This window comes from Natrix helvetica (assembly GCF_964273705.1).
Source record: "Natrix helvetica genome assembly, chromosome: 7".
Classification (NCBI taxonomy): Eukaryota; Metazoa; Chordata; class Lepidosauria; order Squamata; family Natricidae; genus Natrix; species Natrix helvetica.
Genome location: NC_138558.1, coordinates 46508364 through 46526793, shown reverse-complemented (window position 1 = coordinate 46526793; position 18430 = coordinate 46508364). Strand labels below are relative to the sequence as shown.

General features: G+C 33.4%; 1 protein-coding gene across 13 annotated transcripts in view; it reads left to right on the top strand.

Annotated features, from left to right (window-relative positions):
- Positions 1–18430, top strand: part of TENM3 (teneurin transmembrane protein 3) — a 1436054-nt gene that overhangs the window by 929014 nt on the left and 488610 nt on the right. The window lies entirely within an intron of this gene.

The following is an 18430-nucleotide window of genomic DNA, read 5'->3' as shown; positions in this document are numbered from 1 at the left end:
TGCAAGTTTCCTATATTTGTATCAATTGCACTCTTAAAATATTGTATTATACAAAAAGGCACACTAAACAGAATTAGATGACAATGAATTGGCACAGTATTTCAAGTACTACTATTAAAATAGAGGGTTTTTTTTTAAAAAAATCAGGTGCTATACTATAAAATAATGCTTATCAGAAAATACACAACAGAAGGGATTAAGTTTCAAATTTCCCTCCATGGCATGTATGAACCTGATCATTATTGTATCACAGCTGGTGCTATATACATTTTTTTAAATATTTGCATAAATTGCAAATATGATGTTATCCCATTTGATTAACCACTCAGTTATCCAGATGTGTACAATGGCCTCTCAAAAAACAGCAGGCCACCTGTGACAATTTGGTTGTCAGTGAATTATCATAGCTTGAATTATTATCCTAACATGTGACTAATTTAAAAACTTTTCCTTTTTCACTTTTCCCTGTTTGTCTATTTTTTAAAAATAAATGTTATTAAAAGTCTCAGAAAGAACATAAAAATTAACAAAAACTAATACGAATTAGAAAGAGCGAAGGGGAAAAAAGGGGGGGAAGTACAGTGAGAAAGAATAAAAAGAAATAGAAGCTTCTGATTTCCTCTGCAGCAAATACAAGTATTTTTTCAAAATTATGTTTTACTCTATGATTGCTTAAAAAGTTCACTTTTTTCTATAATCTATTTTTTCTACTCTCAAAACTGTAAGTGATAAGTGCATTTTTCCCACTTCATGCAAAAAGTCTATTGGGGGTTTCCAATCAGCCATAAACTGTAAATATTATCTTTCTCAAAGAAATTTAATTTAGCCATCTTTGCAAACTGCGTTATCATTCCTCTATTGTGGGTAATATCAAAATTTCCTATTTCCCAATTTTTGCAAATAGTATATATTTGTGTTGTATTTGTGCTGATAAATAAATAAAGGGAGACTAGTATAGATCTATTTCAAGCTATTTAGCTCTCATCAGCTAGCCATAGCCTTACTGGGAATCAAACCAGGGCTGTATTGCATATTAGGCCGATGTAATTGCCACTAAGTCACAGGCTTTCTTCCTTATCAGCTAGGCCAGGGAAATAGGTATGTAGTTGTGTTACAACCCCTGGTAGCCCAAATATGGGAGGGAGCTCACAACTCCCCCTTTCTGTCTTTCGGCTCATTACAGAGGACCATCCAGGCAGAAAACCATATTTTTATTTTTAATGTTGCCTTTTTATATTTGTGTTGTATTTATAGATATAAATAGTATAAATAGATCTATACTAGTCTCCCTTTATTTATTTATCAACACAAATATAAAAAGGCAACATAATAAATAAAAATATTGTTTTCTGCCTGGATGGTGTATGTATGTATGTATGTATGTATGTGTGTGTGTGTATGTGTATATATATATATATATATATATATATATATATATATATATATATATATATATATATATATATATATATATATATATATATATATATATATATATATATATATATATATATATATACATACATACATACATACATACATACATACATACATACATACACACCTTCTCTTTTTCTTTTTTTTTCAAGTATTGTACAAGGATGTTCCTATAGTTTCTACAGTTTAAAATATTAAAACTAATGAGGTCAATCAAACAAGAACACTGAATATCACAAATGTGTAACTTTCCTGTCCTAGTATAAGATCTTGCATTTAGTAAGACGCAGAAGACTTGTGATTCTATGATTGCTGATTATTTTGCCTGCCCCCATAGCACCTTGTTGAAATTTATACAGTACACAAAGCTAGTCAACTCTCCAGCTGTTATTCCAGTTCCTAGTCTCATTTTGATAAATGGATAATAATACCCTGTATAACAAAGATCATTGCAAGAGAAAATTATAATCTCTTCTAATATAATGTATAGACATTTATACATTCTGACTTGTAAGCACTGAATTTCTATGGTATATAGTGTTTTGATATAGTATGTCTGACAAATATCTTGGAAAGTTAAGCATGCATTTTGTAAAGAAAGACAATATTCCCTTTCATTTGAAGTCTAGAGAACCAAACCCTGGTATACATTTGAGATATTAATTTCATGTTATTTCATACCTTTATTTCTGTTACTAAATACTGTATGCGTCTTGTTTCTGATGTTAATTGTCCATTCACTTACACAGTTGCTATGAAACTTCACAATTTCCTCAAGGTTAAGAGATAACAAAAAACTGCAAGCTAGAACAGACAGTAGCTTGTTCAAAAGATTTGCTTTTACACAGAAAAACAATCCAGATTCAGTCCAAGATTCCAAGAGCTATTTTAAGATTGTCAGCAAATGCAAGGATCAAATGGCCAAGGTTTCTTACATGAACAAAATTTACAGAAACAGCATACAATAGCCAGATATCAAACTGTTGTTTCCAGAAAAGGAACAGAGATTAGGACTCTTAATTAGCAACAGCTGGCTGCAGCCTGCTAGATGACGCTTATGTGGATTTCAATTCTTTTTTATGAATTTATTAGATGATGTGAATAGTCCTAGTACTAGTGAATAGCCCAGTCTGTTAAGTTCATGTTAGAAGTGCACTTGTGAATTGAGAATGTTAAACTTCTTAGAGAATAGATCTTTAGATAGTAAAATACTTTTAAAATTGTTTTATGATGTATTTTTAATTGCATGCCACCCAGAGTCATGTTCTGTGAGCAGCTATATAAATGTGATTTATAAATAAATATAAAGAAATATTGCTGAAATGAATAAGTAGTATTATATTCGATAACATTATAATATTTCAAGGTAATGTTTTAAAACCAAGCACACTAAGCATTTCCTTGCCATTATGAGTGTGTATTGCAAGTTTAGTCAATTCAATAAACAGAGTGGTTAATTTTGAATTAATTATTCTAGGAGAGTAATTTAAAATTAAGCATTATTGTGGAATATATGGCAACATTTTGGAATCTACAAAGCACAATGAACTACCTTTGGCAGAGAGGTCTGATTTTACTCTGATACCTATCCAGCATTCAGACTACTTAAAAGACTTACAGGTAGTCCTCGACTTACGAATGGAATGGAGCCTGCCCGTTCAATTCATAACCTGTGTATTCATAAGAGTGAATTGCAGAACTTGGACACAATCACTCCCTCCTTTTGCTTACACATTTGCTAATTGAATGTGTGGCTCGCTAAGTGCGTATGAGGTATCTCAGGATGGGGAAGGTCATGGGGGGGAGGTAGTGATGGAACAGGACATCTGTTTCAGACCACCCAAGGCCTCCCCCAACGCACTGAGATATCTCATTCTCCCTCGCCCAGGGTCCCCATAATTCTGCCCCCCCTCCATTCTGCTGTGCCGGGTCGCTTACCTTGTGAAGATCTGTCTCTTTTCCAGCCTTTCTGTTTCTTTGTCTGCTGCCAGTGAACGGCGTTGCTCCAGGGGCTCCATTTTCTTTGGCAAAGGGCCTCCATTTTCAGCAGCAAATGAATTTTGCAAAGATGGCAACGGTACCTCCTCCCTGTGCACACTTCCTCTCATTCAATTTAAGTTTAAATGAATTTTAAATGTACAGTTTCTGTTTACTGGTTTATGTTTTATATGGTACTTTTATTCAATGTTTGTACGCTTCCTAGAACCACCTTTAGTGAGATAGGTGGCATATTGGTTTAATAAATAAATGCATAACTGAAATATATAATATTGGCAAATTATGAATATAAGCAATCAAGTTAAACTGTCTACAATTTAACTCCCCACAGATATGTTAATTTTACTTCAATATTATAAGCATAAATAAAAATGTGTAAGGAAATATCTGTGATGGAATGTGCACCTGGGGAAGCAATGGATGAAGGGAGTTTTGGAAACACAGAGCTTTTCTAGAGAAAAGCCCAGATCAAGAAACTGAGCTGGATGGGGGAAGGAGAAGAGGTTCAAGATAACCATACCCTAGAATCTCTCAGGATTGATTAATTGATTGATTGATTAAATTTATGTGCTGCCCATCTCACTCTGTAAAGTGATTCATAGGCTTCAATGTTATAGCTTGAGTTTGTCCATTAAAATTCTGTCCATTAAATATAAGCAAATAAAGGATTGGATTCAATTGGATATAGCTGTGCCATTTTTGTCTTCAGCCTGACAATATCATAGAATTAAAAGTGTTGTGTACTAAACTCTCCTGCCATAGAGTTGCATTGGTCGCTCCTGATTGGCTACGACGCAAGCAGCCTGCCGGCGGGAGAATCCAGCCACCCGATTGGTTAAACGCCTGATAGCTCGAGTATAAAAGAGCTGTCAGCTGTCTTTTGCTCGCTGTTTGCCGGTCCGAGATTTGCCGTACTTATGAGCAGTTGTCAATAAAGGTCGTTAGCTTCAACCTGCCTTGCCTCAGTCCCTGTCTGCCTCGTTCTCCCTACAGAACAAAAAGTAGTTCTAAACAGGTTTTTTTTAACTATTTAGATGTTATTTTATAAATTATTAATATTAATTTTTATTTTCCTAGCAATATTATTTTACTTCATAGAATGCAATAAAATTACAACATCAAATTAAAATTTAAAAAGCAACTAAAAACTGAAAAGATCATCAAAGACTTAACTGTGGTGACTAAAATAACAAGGAACAAATAAAATATTTCATTTTGAGCTGACTATGAGCCGAGGTGGCGCAATGGTTAGAATGCAGTATTGCAGGCTAATTCTGCTGACTGCTGGCTGAAGTTTGGCAGTTCAAGTCTCACCAGGCTCAAGATTGACTCAGCCTTTCATCTTTCTGAGATCAGTAAAATGAGGATGCAGATTGTTAGGGGCAATATTCTGACTCTGTAAACCACTTAGAGAGGACTGTAAAACACTGGGAAGCAGTATATAAGTCTAAGTGCTATTGCTATTTTAAAAGGGCAATTGAGCATGGGGGAGAGAGAACTTTTGTTGCTATCTTCCAAACCTCTTGGCTAAGGACTTTCTACAGTTGTCCTTAATGAGATGACTGGTTATATACAGGTGAAACTTGAAAAATTAGAATATCGTGCAAAAGTTCATTTATTTCAGTAATGCAACTTAAAACGTGAAACTAATATATGAACTAGACTCATTAAATGCAAAGCAAGATAGTTCAAACTGTGATTTGTCATAATTGTGATGATTATGGCTTACAGCTCATGAAAACCCCAATTCCACAATCTCAGAAAATTAGAATATTGTGAAAAGGTGCAATATTCTAGGCTCAAAGTGTCCCACTCTAATCAGCTAATTAAGCCATAACATAGCAAAGGGTTCCTGGGCCTTTAAATGGTCTCTCAGTCTGGTTCAGTAGGAATCACAATCATGGGAAAGACTGCTGACTTGACAGTTGTGCAGAAAACCATCATTGACACCCTCCATAAGGAGGGAAAGCCTCACAAGGTAATTGCAAAAGAAGTTGGATGTTCCCAAAGTGCTGTATCAAAGCACATTAATAGAAAGTTATGTGGAAGGGAAAAGTGTGGAAGAAAAAAGTGCACAAGCAGCAGGGATGACCGCAGCTTGGAGAGGATTGTCAAGGAAAGGCTATTCAAAAGTGTTGGGGACTTTCACAAGGAGTGGACTGAGGCTGGAGTCAGTGCATCAAGAGCCACCACACACAGGCGGATCCTGGACATGGGCTTCAAATATCGTATTCCTCTTGTCAAGCCGTTCCTGAACAACAAACAACATCAGAAGCGTCTTACCTGGGCTAAAGAAAAACAGACCTGGTCTGTTACTCAGTGGTCTAAAGTCCTCTTTTCTGATGAGAGCAACTTTTGCAACTCATTTGGAAACCAAGGACCCAGAGTATGGAGGACGAATGGAGAGGCACACACTGCAAGATGCTTGAAGTCTGTGTGAAGTTTCCACAGTCTGGGAATTGATGATTTGGGGAGCCATGTCATCTGCTGGGGTTGGTCCACTGTGCTTCATTAAGTCCAGGTTCAACACAGCCGTCTACCAGGAGATTTTGGAGCACTTCATGCTTCCTTCTGCTGACGAGCTTTATGGGGATGCTGACTTCATTTTCCAGCAGGAATTGGAACCTGCCCACACTGCCAAAATAGCAAAACCTGGTTCAATGACCATGGGATTACTGTGCTTGATAGGCCAGCAAACTCACCTTACCTGAACCCCATAAAGAATCTATGGGGCATTGCCAAGAGAAAGGTGAGAGACATGAGACCGAACAATGCAGAAGAGCTGAAGGCCGCTATTGAAGCATCCTGGTCTTCCATAACACCTCAGCAGTGCCACTGGCTGATAGCTTCCATGCCATACCGCATTGAGGCAGTAATTGCTGCAAAAGGGACCCAAGTACTGAGTACATATTCATGCTTATACTTTTCAGAGGTCCGATATTGTTCTATGTACAATCCTTGTTTTATTGATTGCATGTAATATTCTAATTTTCTGAGATTGTGGATTTGGGGTTTTCATGAGCTGTTAGCCATAATCATCACAATTATGACAAATCAGGGCTTGAACTATCTTGCTTTGCATGTAATGAGTCTATCTCATATATTAGTTTCACCTTTTAAGTTGCATTACTGAAATAAATGAACTTTTGCATGATATTCTAATTTTTCGAGCTTCACCTATATATGTTTAGATATAACATTGACAAAAATTTACAGCATAGCCAGATGATGTTCATCAAATTCTGAGATTGATTGATTGATCAGACTTATGTGACTGCCTATCTCATACAATGACCATAGGTGGCTCACAACCATTCATAAAGCAGTTAAAAACACATCCTTTCCCCAGATGCAAGTATCCTCACAGCTCAGTCCCTGCTCGTTGGCACTTTGGGGTCTTCACAGTCTATCAGAGGCAGGGGTAGCGGTGGGGGTCTCTCTGATCTCCAATGGGAGGCTGTCCCAAAAGACAGATGGCCACAGAAATGGCACATCTCTGAGGTCTCATTAAATTGCAGCATTTAAGGGAGTGGACCTGAGGTGTACCCACTTCTAGGGCAGATAACCTCATTAGATGTGAACCCACAAGCAACATCATAAGACTTTCATACCATCAACTTGAATTAGATTCAGAAATGAACTGGCAGTCTTTAAAATCACCAGATAAATTTGTTTGGCCTTTCTATTGCTCCAGCTTTCACAGCCATATAACAAATTAATGCAAAATACTATTGATCCTCAGAAACAATTACTTTTTTGTCAGGGAAGTATTAACATATTCTGAAGAAGTGTTATATCAAAGTAAACAGGATCCCTCCAAGGTTTTTTCCTTCGGGTTGGGTGAGTTACCAGTAAGTGATCCAAACTGAGAAGTGTTAGAATTAGATTTGCAGCCAAATCACTTGAGTTGCTATTGTCTTTGAATTCAACTGGAATATAACACAGCTGTTGCTTTGGTAGCTCTTCACAGTAGGTTTCCAGTGCTGACAAGCTGAACAACTTATTTTCACCCTTAGTGTTCCGACACTGGTAGTAACTTTCGTTGTATAACAATTAAATGTGAATATGGTGTCATTTAACTTGTAATAACATAGACACACTTTATCACTGCAATTCTAAAGAAAAAAGCAGAAGTGTGATTTTGCCGATGCACTTATTATGGCTTGTCATTGCAGACTTAAGAATAGTTTTGTGTTGTTGCTGTGTGATATAAAGGTTTGGCTCAGAGATATATAAAAGGTATAGTTGGTGCCTTTTGAAATGCCAGATGCCTACTTTATTATAACAAGAAAATGACAGTCAATTGCAATCAGAATTTACTGTGAACTTAAAAGGCTGGAAGGACTTTGGCTAATCACTTATAATGTCAAATGAAAATTAAAGTATAAAGAAATTGAATTAACACAACTTAAAAGTTTATATTCTTACCAGTTATATTAGAAGACCTACAATTTAATTGAATTATATGAAATGATTGGCCTTACTTGTATTAGTACAGTACATTTTCTGACACATACATATAGGTGGTAGCAGGATTGTTAGAGTTACTCTGAAAGAAAGACCTTTGGGAAGTAAATACAGGCTTGTAATATTAACCATTTTGTTCTGAGTATATTAGTTATGAAAGCCAAAATGTGCATATTATTTTTACTTAAACTATTGAAATATTGCCAGTTTACACTACTAGGTCCTGGAGTTGACATTCTCTGTTTTCTCTTCTTAAAATGGGATCTTTTCAACTATAAAGTCCTTCTTTGCTTGATTATAGTGCTTCTGTCTTTGGCTTATTCTTTTTTCCTTCGAGCTCAGGATTTTCTTCTCCCCCCCCCCCCCCACTCCAGTCTTACTAAACAGTGAAAGCAAAGAGAGCTGGTTTATATTTATTCATAAAATGTTTCTAGTGGCCCAATTTCCCTTTATTCCTCAGTAGGAAACCATCTGGAACTTGCTCTGTAGCCTAAAATAAAGATAAGCAAGAAAATGAAACAAGACATAGCAAACTATAGGTAGCTAGAATTATAATAAAGCTATGAATCTGATATTCTTTATTGATTATTGAAAGAGTATATGAAAATTGTTTTGATCATTTTCAATAAAGTTAATTGGAATTTGATTATTTCCATGTCAGTTAAAACATCTAAAGCGTATGAAAATACATATGATAGGAAAGAAGCAAAGCTATCAAGAGTTAAGATTCTGTTAAAATAATAGGTAATGAAAGGTTCTTTCTGAACTGTAGTTACAGGAGATGTATAATGCTGGAAAATCCTTTCATTTGCTTGGTTTGTTTTTTTTTTAGCATAATGCATTTTGCATTTCTTAATAGTTTCTCCCCTCCACTCACTCTACAGCCATTTGTGTTAAGAAAACAAATAGATCGTTGGTGGATAATGCAAACATCTTATATGATCCAGGCTAATTTGAATTTTCATTTTAAATTTAAATTGATGTTAAAATAAATATTGTGCATTGCACAAAAAGTATTTATATCATACATCAAAACACATAACATCCTACCTTCACATACCAATAAGTATAGAATTCTGTAATTAGTTTTAAATCTGGATTTTTTTCACAGACTCCCACCTTGGCAAGGGTGAAATGTTGATGTTTTGTTTTCTGAGAAGAGCTGATTAAGCAGAGGAACTAATACTATACCTTTTCATCTAACATTAGTGGAAAATGATCTTATTCAGCTATACAAAGTGGCCTGAGAGGGTCATTTGTAATAAAATAGGTTTGCCACTTTTATGTGGGGATGGTATCATGCTGAAAACTGGATGTAATCTACATGAGGTTATGTGCCCCACATAAAAACATTTTAAGACTCAGTTTGATTTATAGGAATAGAAGTGTAAAGATATGGCCTCTTGTAGTTTCACCAGGTAGACCAGACAGGAAACACAACCAGATAAACTAATTCTACTTTATTGTAAAGCTACATTAACATAAATTTGAAATCTGAAAGTACAATTCTCCTGCCAACTCATTTACAACTTGAGATACTAGGGAGTGTCCCTTCTGAGTTTTTTGCCCTGCCCACAATCTACTTGTAGGCTATGCTGTCTCTTTATCTGACGGTTCCCTAGGCAGCATCTCTTTGCCCCATCTCCCAAGGTCTTTCCCACATACAATTACAGCTTTCTGCCAATTTGTTTTTTGCAGCTTGATGCAAAAAAGTGAAGCTTTTTGTAACTCCTAGTAGAGAATTAATTCTCCTATGAGATGAAATGTTCTGTCCAGTCCTGTTTCACAGTAGCTTTTAGAGCTTGACTGTACAAAAAGGACATTATTTGATTGTTCCTTGTTGCCAGAAAAGCTAGCAATTGTATTTAAATAACAATCATCCCCAAGCCTGTAGACCTTAAGCTTTGATCAAATATGCAGTGCATAACTTCTCTAATAGATACTGATGTAGCTCATATAGTCATGGTTACTGAAAAGTAAACCCCGTGAAGTAACTCAATAATTCCAATTTGCATTGGTGAAGAAGGATTGTACCTCTCAGCATCTTATCCTGCATGTTAGATGGAACTGATAGGTGGATAGGCGTGCAATAGCAATTATATTCTGATTCTGTGCCATTTGAATCACATTCAGGTAATGTTTCTTCTGTCTATAAAGAGCTGGATTGAAATAATTGCTTAGATTCCTATTAAAATAATTTTGATGAAATCTTATAAAATCATTGAGGAAATCAGGTTAACAAATGAATTTTCATAATCTTTGGCTTATCTGTTGTTGCCATTGGATTTCTGGAATTCTAGAGTTTTACATATTTTTGCAAAGTTTACCAAACAATGTTTTCCATTCCATTTTCTTTTTTTTATATATATCCAGAAAGTACAGCATAAAGTATGCAAATAAAGTAGCTTTCCGGAAATGTGTGGAATAGATGAATAGATTTATTTATTAAAATTGATTTTTTTTTTGTAAAACTACTTGCATATATTTCCTTTAAGGTTAGTATATGAAATCCCATGAACATTTGGTATATATAGTCTCATAAATTCTTCAGTCAAAACTGAGTAGAAGATAAAAATCTCTTGAAATAATAAATAGCCCAAAGCCAATCAATAGGATGTAACAAAATTTAGGGAAAGTTATAATGTACAATTGCAACAAAATGTAAATAAAAGTATATGGCCAGTCTAAATAAATGTGCTTAAAACTCATTGAACAAATAGCAAGGAAAAGAAAGGGGAAACAAATGTGCATTATACATGGATTTCTGCAGTGTTTTGAAGTACTTTGTTGTACACAAAAAGCAATTGTCTTTTTTCAGCCTTGCTGTAAAACAGTTTTTTGATTAAACACTGTATATATTGTGTCTTCAATCTCAAGAATTGATTCATATCACATATATTAACATTTTAACTTCCATAATTCTATTAAAATTAATGATGTCACATTGGGTTTAAAACAAAAATGGGGAATAAACAGTGGTGTTTCAGATCTTAAAACAGCATGAAATTGTCTGGCTGAAAGCTTCCAACTGCTAAAAATATTTTGAAGAATGTTATTTGATTCTGCTGCTTCTGCTATAGGTTCATATGGTGTTTGCATATAAAGGCTTTCTTTATGGTGGTTCCTACAAAGTAAAATTACCCAAAGTCCTCTGTCGTTTAATACCACAAGTATATTCCCTATACTTTCCTGGACTTAATATGCAAGCTGTTTCCAGGTTCAGAGCTATAGTAATTCTAACATAGGAACTGTAATATAGATGTTTTATGATATGTGGCTTATATTAAAGCAATAGGAAATAACATGTCAGTTTTCTCATTAGTAAATTGTTATAATAGCTTACATAAAATGAGACAGCCTATTAATATTTTCCTTAGATTCACATTTAAAAGAAAAATACTGCTATCTCTGTAAGTATCCTTATGATACAACAAAGAAATCCATTATATTAAAATGATTTGGCATGTCTAAACTAGCCTGAGCTATATGAAAATTTAAAGATATTGCTGAATATCCATTTTTTAATTTTAGTAAAATAATGAAAAGCATATTTTATTTTAACTTACAGTGTAAAAGCTAATTGATATGAAACATCTAGTTCTGCGTATCTGTTGCAAGTTCTTTTGTGGTATTAAAAACCATTTTTCTTGTTACATATTTAACTTGCACTGGAAAAGCAATTTAAAATTCTTATCCACACATCTACATTTGTGTTACCTGTCTGTTCTTGTCAAAAAAGCCTAGCCCAATTTTTTAAAAATCTACTGCCAAGTTATAAAATTTGCATTTTTTTTTTCAGGCAACATAATACAAATTAAATGAATTGGAAATAGCAATATCACAACATATACTACTTTTTTTTTTTAAAGAAGATTTTTACTTGGATAAAATAACTGCTGTAGTAGTAGGAAATAACATAGTGCTTGATTATTATTTAGGAAAATGCTAAAGAAATCAAACATTTGGCCAAACAAAAAGCAATACTCTAATTAATGTAACATTATTCATGTTTCTCATATGTCTGTTTTTCTTTTCTTGTGAACATAGAGTTCTTTGAAAACAATTATATTGTATTTGTGATTTTAGGTTCTCACTTGTATAGTATATTCCTATTGTATTTCTACATGTTTCTCATATGTTTCTACATGTTTTCATGGGAATTCATGTACAAATATAATAGGAATATAGTAGTGTATATAATTGTAACCTACTATAGAAATATAGTAGTTTATTAATATATGTCCATTATAGTTGGAAATATGTTCAAAATGGCTAGTTAAAAAGGAGAAAAGAAAGCTAGCATTTAAAGTAATCTAAAGATGACATTTCATTTAAACACTTCCCACAATGTTTGGAAAAAGTCAACAAATATCTTCCTTTTGCTATAGTTAAGTTGCATTTGTCTTTTATTTTATTCTCACATTTCTCCCTTAGGTGTACTGCGTAGTATATCATTTTTTAATTTTATTTTTGTCCCGATACTAACTAACTAACTATTTATCTATCTATCTTCTTTCTTTCTTTCCTTCCTTCCTCTCTTCCTTTCTTTCTCTTCCTTTCTTTTGTAAATCTTTTGCAGAAATATATCTTCTTGATGCTTATTCTTAATATGTATTAGAACCTAGTGCAAAAAACTTAAAAAACAACAGTCTGTTGCACATTATGTTGATCCTGGGGAATACTTATGCACACTTCTCATTGTCTATCAGTTATGAAGCAAAGCTTTTCAACTGTAGTATGTTTCATCCTTTAAGCAAACCCACATACTAACATAACACAAGCACTTTGTCCCATAATGACTTTTTAGCTTCTACAGCACCTATATGCTATGACTGCAGACTATATTAATATTAATGAAAATATGGAAGTTTTAGATTTAGTGACTGTTGTTCCCTCCCTGCACCTCTCTTATGTTAAATCCATTAGCGGAGATGCATGTATATTAATAAATTTTAGAAAAAGAACAAAATGGGTCTCCGTTCAGAAAATTGACCTTTGCAGTATTATGCCTTCATATGACCATATTAATGTTTGAAATTGACCTGAATGCTATTGTTATCTCAAATGTAGCCTTATAAAATTCTTATTTTATAAAATGTGCTTAATTATACTGATCTGCTGTTGATGCCTGATAAAATATGTTGAACATTATTTTTATGAATATTATAATTACTAACAGAACTTAATAAGACACTTCTAATTATAAGTCCACAATTTTATTGTTCATTCAGAAAGGCAGCATTAGTTCAACTCATTTCTATATAACCACTACAAAAAATAATAGGTGAAGTAATCCCAATAGAGTTAATTTCCTAAAGTTTATTTCAACTTATGAAGCCCACCTTATAGTAGCAATATAGCATTAATTCTTAAATTTGGTAGATATTCAAATTTATGTTCACAAGTGTAAAAATAAGACCTGCATAATTGCTCCATTTATATTTCTTTTCATAATGAAGTAAGTAAATTCTTGTTTGCAAAATCTTTATGTCAATCTGTTGGAATTAAAAATGTGTTCACTATTAATGTTATATAAATTTGTTCAATTCATAATTCTTGAATTTATATAAAAGTCACTTCATTTAAAAGCATTTTACAAGTGCAATTTTCAATGTGCCCAAAATATATACATTGAGTGATAGTATACACATAAATATAATAGACAAAAATATGCATCTAAAAATGTGCATTTGACTATAAATTATATGCATTAGGAGAAATGTACATGAAAATGTATCAGGATTTTATTTTTTAATTCATGCAGAAGCTAAACAAAATTAATTGAGAAGTGAACTAAATAAAATTTACAGATTTACCCACCCATATATTATAACAGTGTACAAATTTGCTTCAATCAGAAAGCAAACACCCACACGTATGTACCTGTATTTTAATTCCAATAAATATTGAAATGGATGGAATAATGAATACAAAAAATGATGTTTCATAAAGTACCTGACCAGTTCCTAGAAAGAATAAATGCAAAGGTTTTTTTAATTGTCATCAATATTTGGATGCGCAGAATATACACAAAGACTTACATTATATTTGTGCATTTTCTCAAGGTAACTATTGTTATTTTTTTAAAAAAATCCTTCATTTGGTCATGTTGTCCAGGTTATTTGGACTGGTTGATTCTGCCTGCTGTCCAGGTAGATCAGAATGAACTCATATTTTTTTACTTTTTGAAAATTAAATGCTTGTGGAAATTACAATCTAAGTTGCATGACACTCAGTACATATGTTCAAGATTATTTTTCTCTTGATTGATATATAACAAGAGATATTTGTTTATTACTTATTGAATGCCTGACATGATACAAGATTTTCTTTTTACTTTTTGAAAATAAATTGTGTCAGGAGGCTATGATTTTGAAGAGACGGCTAGCATGAAAAGAGGGCGATAATTTTTCCCCCTATTGGTTATTTTTCATTGCATTCATCTTCTGTTCAATATTTTTTTCTTCACAAGTTCAAAAAAGGAGTTTTCGGATTAAAATAGTCACCAAGGGTACAATGACCTCCCCCTTCAATTCCCCCACTGAAATTGCAATCTTAAATAAGCTTGTAAGCTTCATTAAATGTTTGTGTTTGTTATAAAATTGTATATTGCCCAATTTCATGGATTTCGGGTAGTTTATAAGAAAACCTTAACTGTATTAGCTCTCTTCTATATAATCTGTTTTGTTTCCAGTTTATTTTCCTTGATAACAACAATATGAAAATCCTTGCTTTTAATATTATGATTATGATTATTATAAAACATCACCAAATTTCAATTTTATCTCATTAATTTTTATATGAGTCCTAAATATCAGTACATGTTTTCCAATCTATGCAGAATCCTGAACAAAAAAGGGCTACTATGATAAATAGCAGACAGGTGTTATGCTTGTGTGAAATCCAAAGTATTTCTATATCCTTTTGAACTATGTACAGCTATAATTTATATTCATTCCTACCTACAAATCATACTATATTTGCTTGGCAATTTGCCAACATAATGTGTGTGTGTGTGTGTGTGTGTGTGTGTGTGTGTGTGTGTGTGTACACACATACATATACACATACATACATACTTATAATGGACTGGTCCTGTGATGTATGTGAAATATTTGCACATCCTAAAGAGATTAATGGAAACATTTTTGTATGAAGAAAACATTAATATAAACAATTGAAATCAAAATCAGTTTCCATTAATTAATTACCACTTGAACTCTTATTTTTTCTTTCCCCTACAGTTCAGTAATTCTGTTATTAAGAAGCCATAGATAAGATAGTAAATATAATTATTTAAAAAACGTATAGAGAATTGTTCTTTACATTTTAATAAGAATAGATCTCTTGACTATTTCCCACTGTTTATGCTGAACATACTATCACCTCTTCAAGAAAGCCTTTGGCTTTGAGAAAGTGACTACTGCTCTCTGCCTGCAAGTCTTACCTTCTGTCTTCTGTCAGTAACACCAAAGGAAAGAGGCCCCTTCATACAACTTGGGGAAAATGCAGTCTCTTGAAGCTTATTCTTTCCTCTTAAAGACTCATTAGGTATTATATTATAATTAGAGCAATACTTATGTGAGCATAAAATGGTAATTGCCTAACTAATAATCTGTATTAATGGAAACAGAAAAAGAATGTCCCCTTTGATAGCTGAGTGATTTCTGTTAATCCAGGATATTTATACTATTTTCCCCATCCATCTTTTTTTTTTTTTTTGCTTTCATTTTTTTCCCTTCCCTTGCTACACACTGCTTAAAATGAGTAGGTATGGTTCCTTAGCACTAAAAAATAATACATTGTTTATTAATATTGTGACCCAGGGGAATCTACAATGTATGATTACTTCTATCAGCAAAGACAGTTGTTCTTTTTCTGAACCCTTTTTTTCACTACTTCAAACTATCCACTTATGTAAGCAAAATAAAATGTTTATTTTAGGTTTCACAAGTTATTTTCAGTTTAAGAAACTACAATATACGAAATGAACATCTTCCTTTCCCCCCCCCATGCTGTACTAATCATTAATGTCTGAGTAACCAAAAATAGTATTGATAAGTTATCAGAAAAGAATCAAATAGTGAATCCCCCAGTTGTACTTATTAACTGCCACACTTTGGTTATGCAAAATAAACGTTCATGATGTTAAATAAATTATTTGTTGACCATTATGTTTTGAAACCTAAGTTTTCAATATAAAACTTTTATATGCTTTTATTTATAAATAAATAAATTTGTAGCACTGTGATAGTATAGGCTCGTACCTGAAAGTATCATAATTAATTGAGATTGTTTTCTGAATAAACAAGTATAATTTGTGTTCCGAAGCAATACCTAAAAAAAGTATTGGTACTATTTTAATTTAAACCTGCAATTGCAATTAAATTAAATTAAACTTGGAGGTAACTATGATCTGTGTGATGTGTTCATTGATAGTAGTGTTTTGATTACATTATCAATGAATATCTAATACATTAAACAAAAGTGAATACACACATACTCTTTTTTTTTATTCGAAATATTTGCTAATTTTTGTGATCGCTTGCAATCATAATTGTCTCTTATAGCCAATGTGTTTTTTCCTAGAACAATAATTACAGTAATTGCTGAATATGGGGTTAATACAAAATGTAAACTATGGTGTTTAATGGAGAAATTTAAGACCAGATAAAAGAATATAGCATCCCACATATTTCTCCATAATTGTACAGTCCTCCAGAGATAATGGATATCATTATCAACGGCGCCTGTCCTAGGAAACTTGGCAAAGTTATGATTGTTTGCTACAGCTTTGGTTATATTAACATACACATTAATATTTATAAATATTTGATGTCATGTTAATTTTTCATATAAGATGATTTATGTAATGTTGCTGGGCTCTGTTAGAGGGCATTTACTGTAGGCTTCAGAACGGAACTGGATTGATGCATGTTCTTTAAGGGATCTTGACTATATATTACTGTACATATGTACGATGAATCATTCCAGGGAAAAGTGATTCAAAAATAAATTATATAAATTGTAGAAAAGTGCCATTAACATTTTAAATAAAACATCATGAAAAAGACCACACTAAAGTATTTCATATGTGTTATTAAATAGTAGGGTTTTCTTTCAGAGAGCTGAATTTAGTGAAATTTTTGTTTAAATAATGCATTACATATATTTTACACACTTTTCTTTAAGATACTGAAACTTTAAATTAAATTAGTATAAAACAAGAATAAATTCTATTGTGATAGGATCCAAAGGAATGAATAGAATAGTATCTATTGTTTCAACTGAATTACTTAGTAATATTAGAATAGTGAAAATCATAAGAGCATGAAAAATGTACAATGCTCAGTTTTGAGCATGAACATTAGCGTTCTACAGTAGAGTTAGAACTAAGATAGTTTGTAGAAAGTTTGCGAATTAAGTCAGTGCAAGAAGACGGATTTTATAGTCATATATTTATACATATTTATACACACATATTAATCATTTTACATCAAGCAGGAAACCTGATGTTTGAAGATTGTTTTTATAGTATTATGTTAGAGTAATGGCAAGAAGCTTCCAACCTATGAGCCAGGTGCCTCTCACCAGACCTCCTCATTATTAAATATATTGATGTCCTACTACATGTCCCCCCTCTTGAGAGTCTCTCGGAAGAGTAAGGGAAACTTTTCATACAGAGGTCTTTAAATCAGCACTTCCAAAAGCTTTCTTTGTGCATTGCCTTTGTTGCTTGCAGTGCTTCCTAAAGAAATTGTTTCCTCTTTATTGCTCCTCAGCAGCAGCTAAAAAAGAAGGCTATATAGTTAGGGCAATTTGTCTCTTTTTGAGACTTCTTTCTCAAGAAATGAAATCCTATTCTCAATTAAAATTAGGCATTTGAAGAATACAGAACAAACTGAGGAAAATTTAGCATTTGGCCTTGGGGTTCATTGTATTATTGAGAACTATGATGTGTCCTTGGTTGTAAGTGTATGTATTTGAGAGAGTTGGTCTGACACAGATGACTAAAATTAGCATGTAGTTTCAAGTTTTCCTGAATAAAATTATTTTCCTTAAGTTAAAAGGTTTCCCAGTATTGATTTAGAAGGTTCTGTACATTTTTGTATCTATATCTGTTATAGGTTCCATGGAGTGGAGGGGGAGGAGGATGCACCATATATATGCACCCATAATCAGGGGTGGGATTCAACCGGTTCAGGTGAACCAGATGCTAATTTTACATCTGGTTCGCCAAACCTGTAGTTGAAAGGACTGGCTGGCCTCAGCCACCCCACCCTGCCCCAGGAGACTCCACGTGGCCCGTTTTGGATGCCAGGTAAGTGTACGGTCCAAGTGGAGTCTGGGGAGGATGAAAAATGGGCCTCCTGGAAGTTTTGGAAGTCCGGAAACAGGTCTGTTTCTGAAGTCCAGAGGGTCTCCTCAGCAGCTCCAGATCCGGAGGGAGGCCGTTTTTGCCTTCCTGGAGGCTCAAAGAAAGCCTCAAGATCCTGGGGAGGGTGAAACCCCCACCGTTGTGGTACAG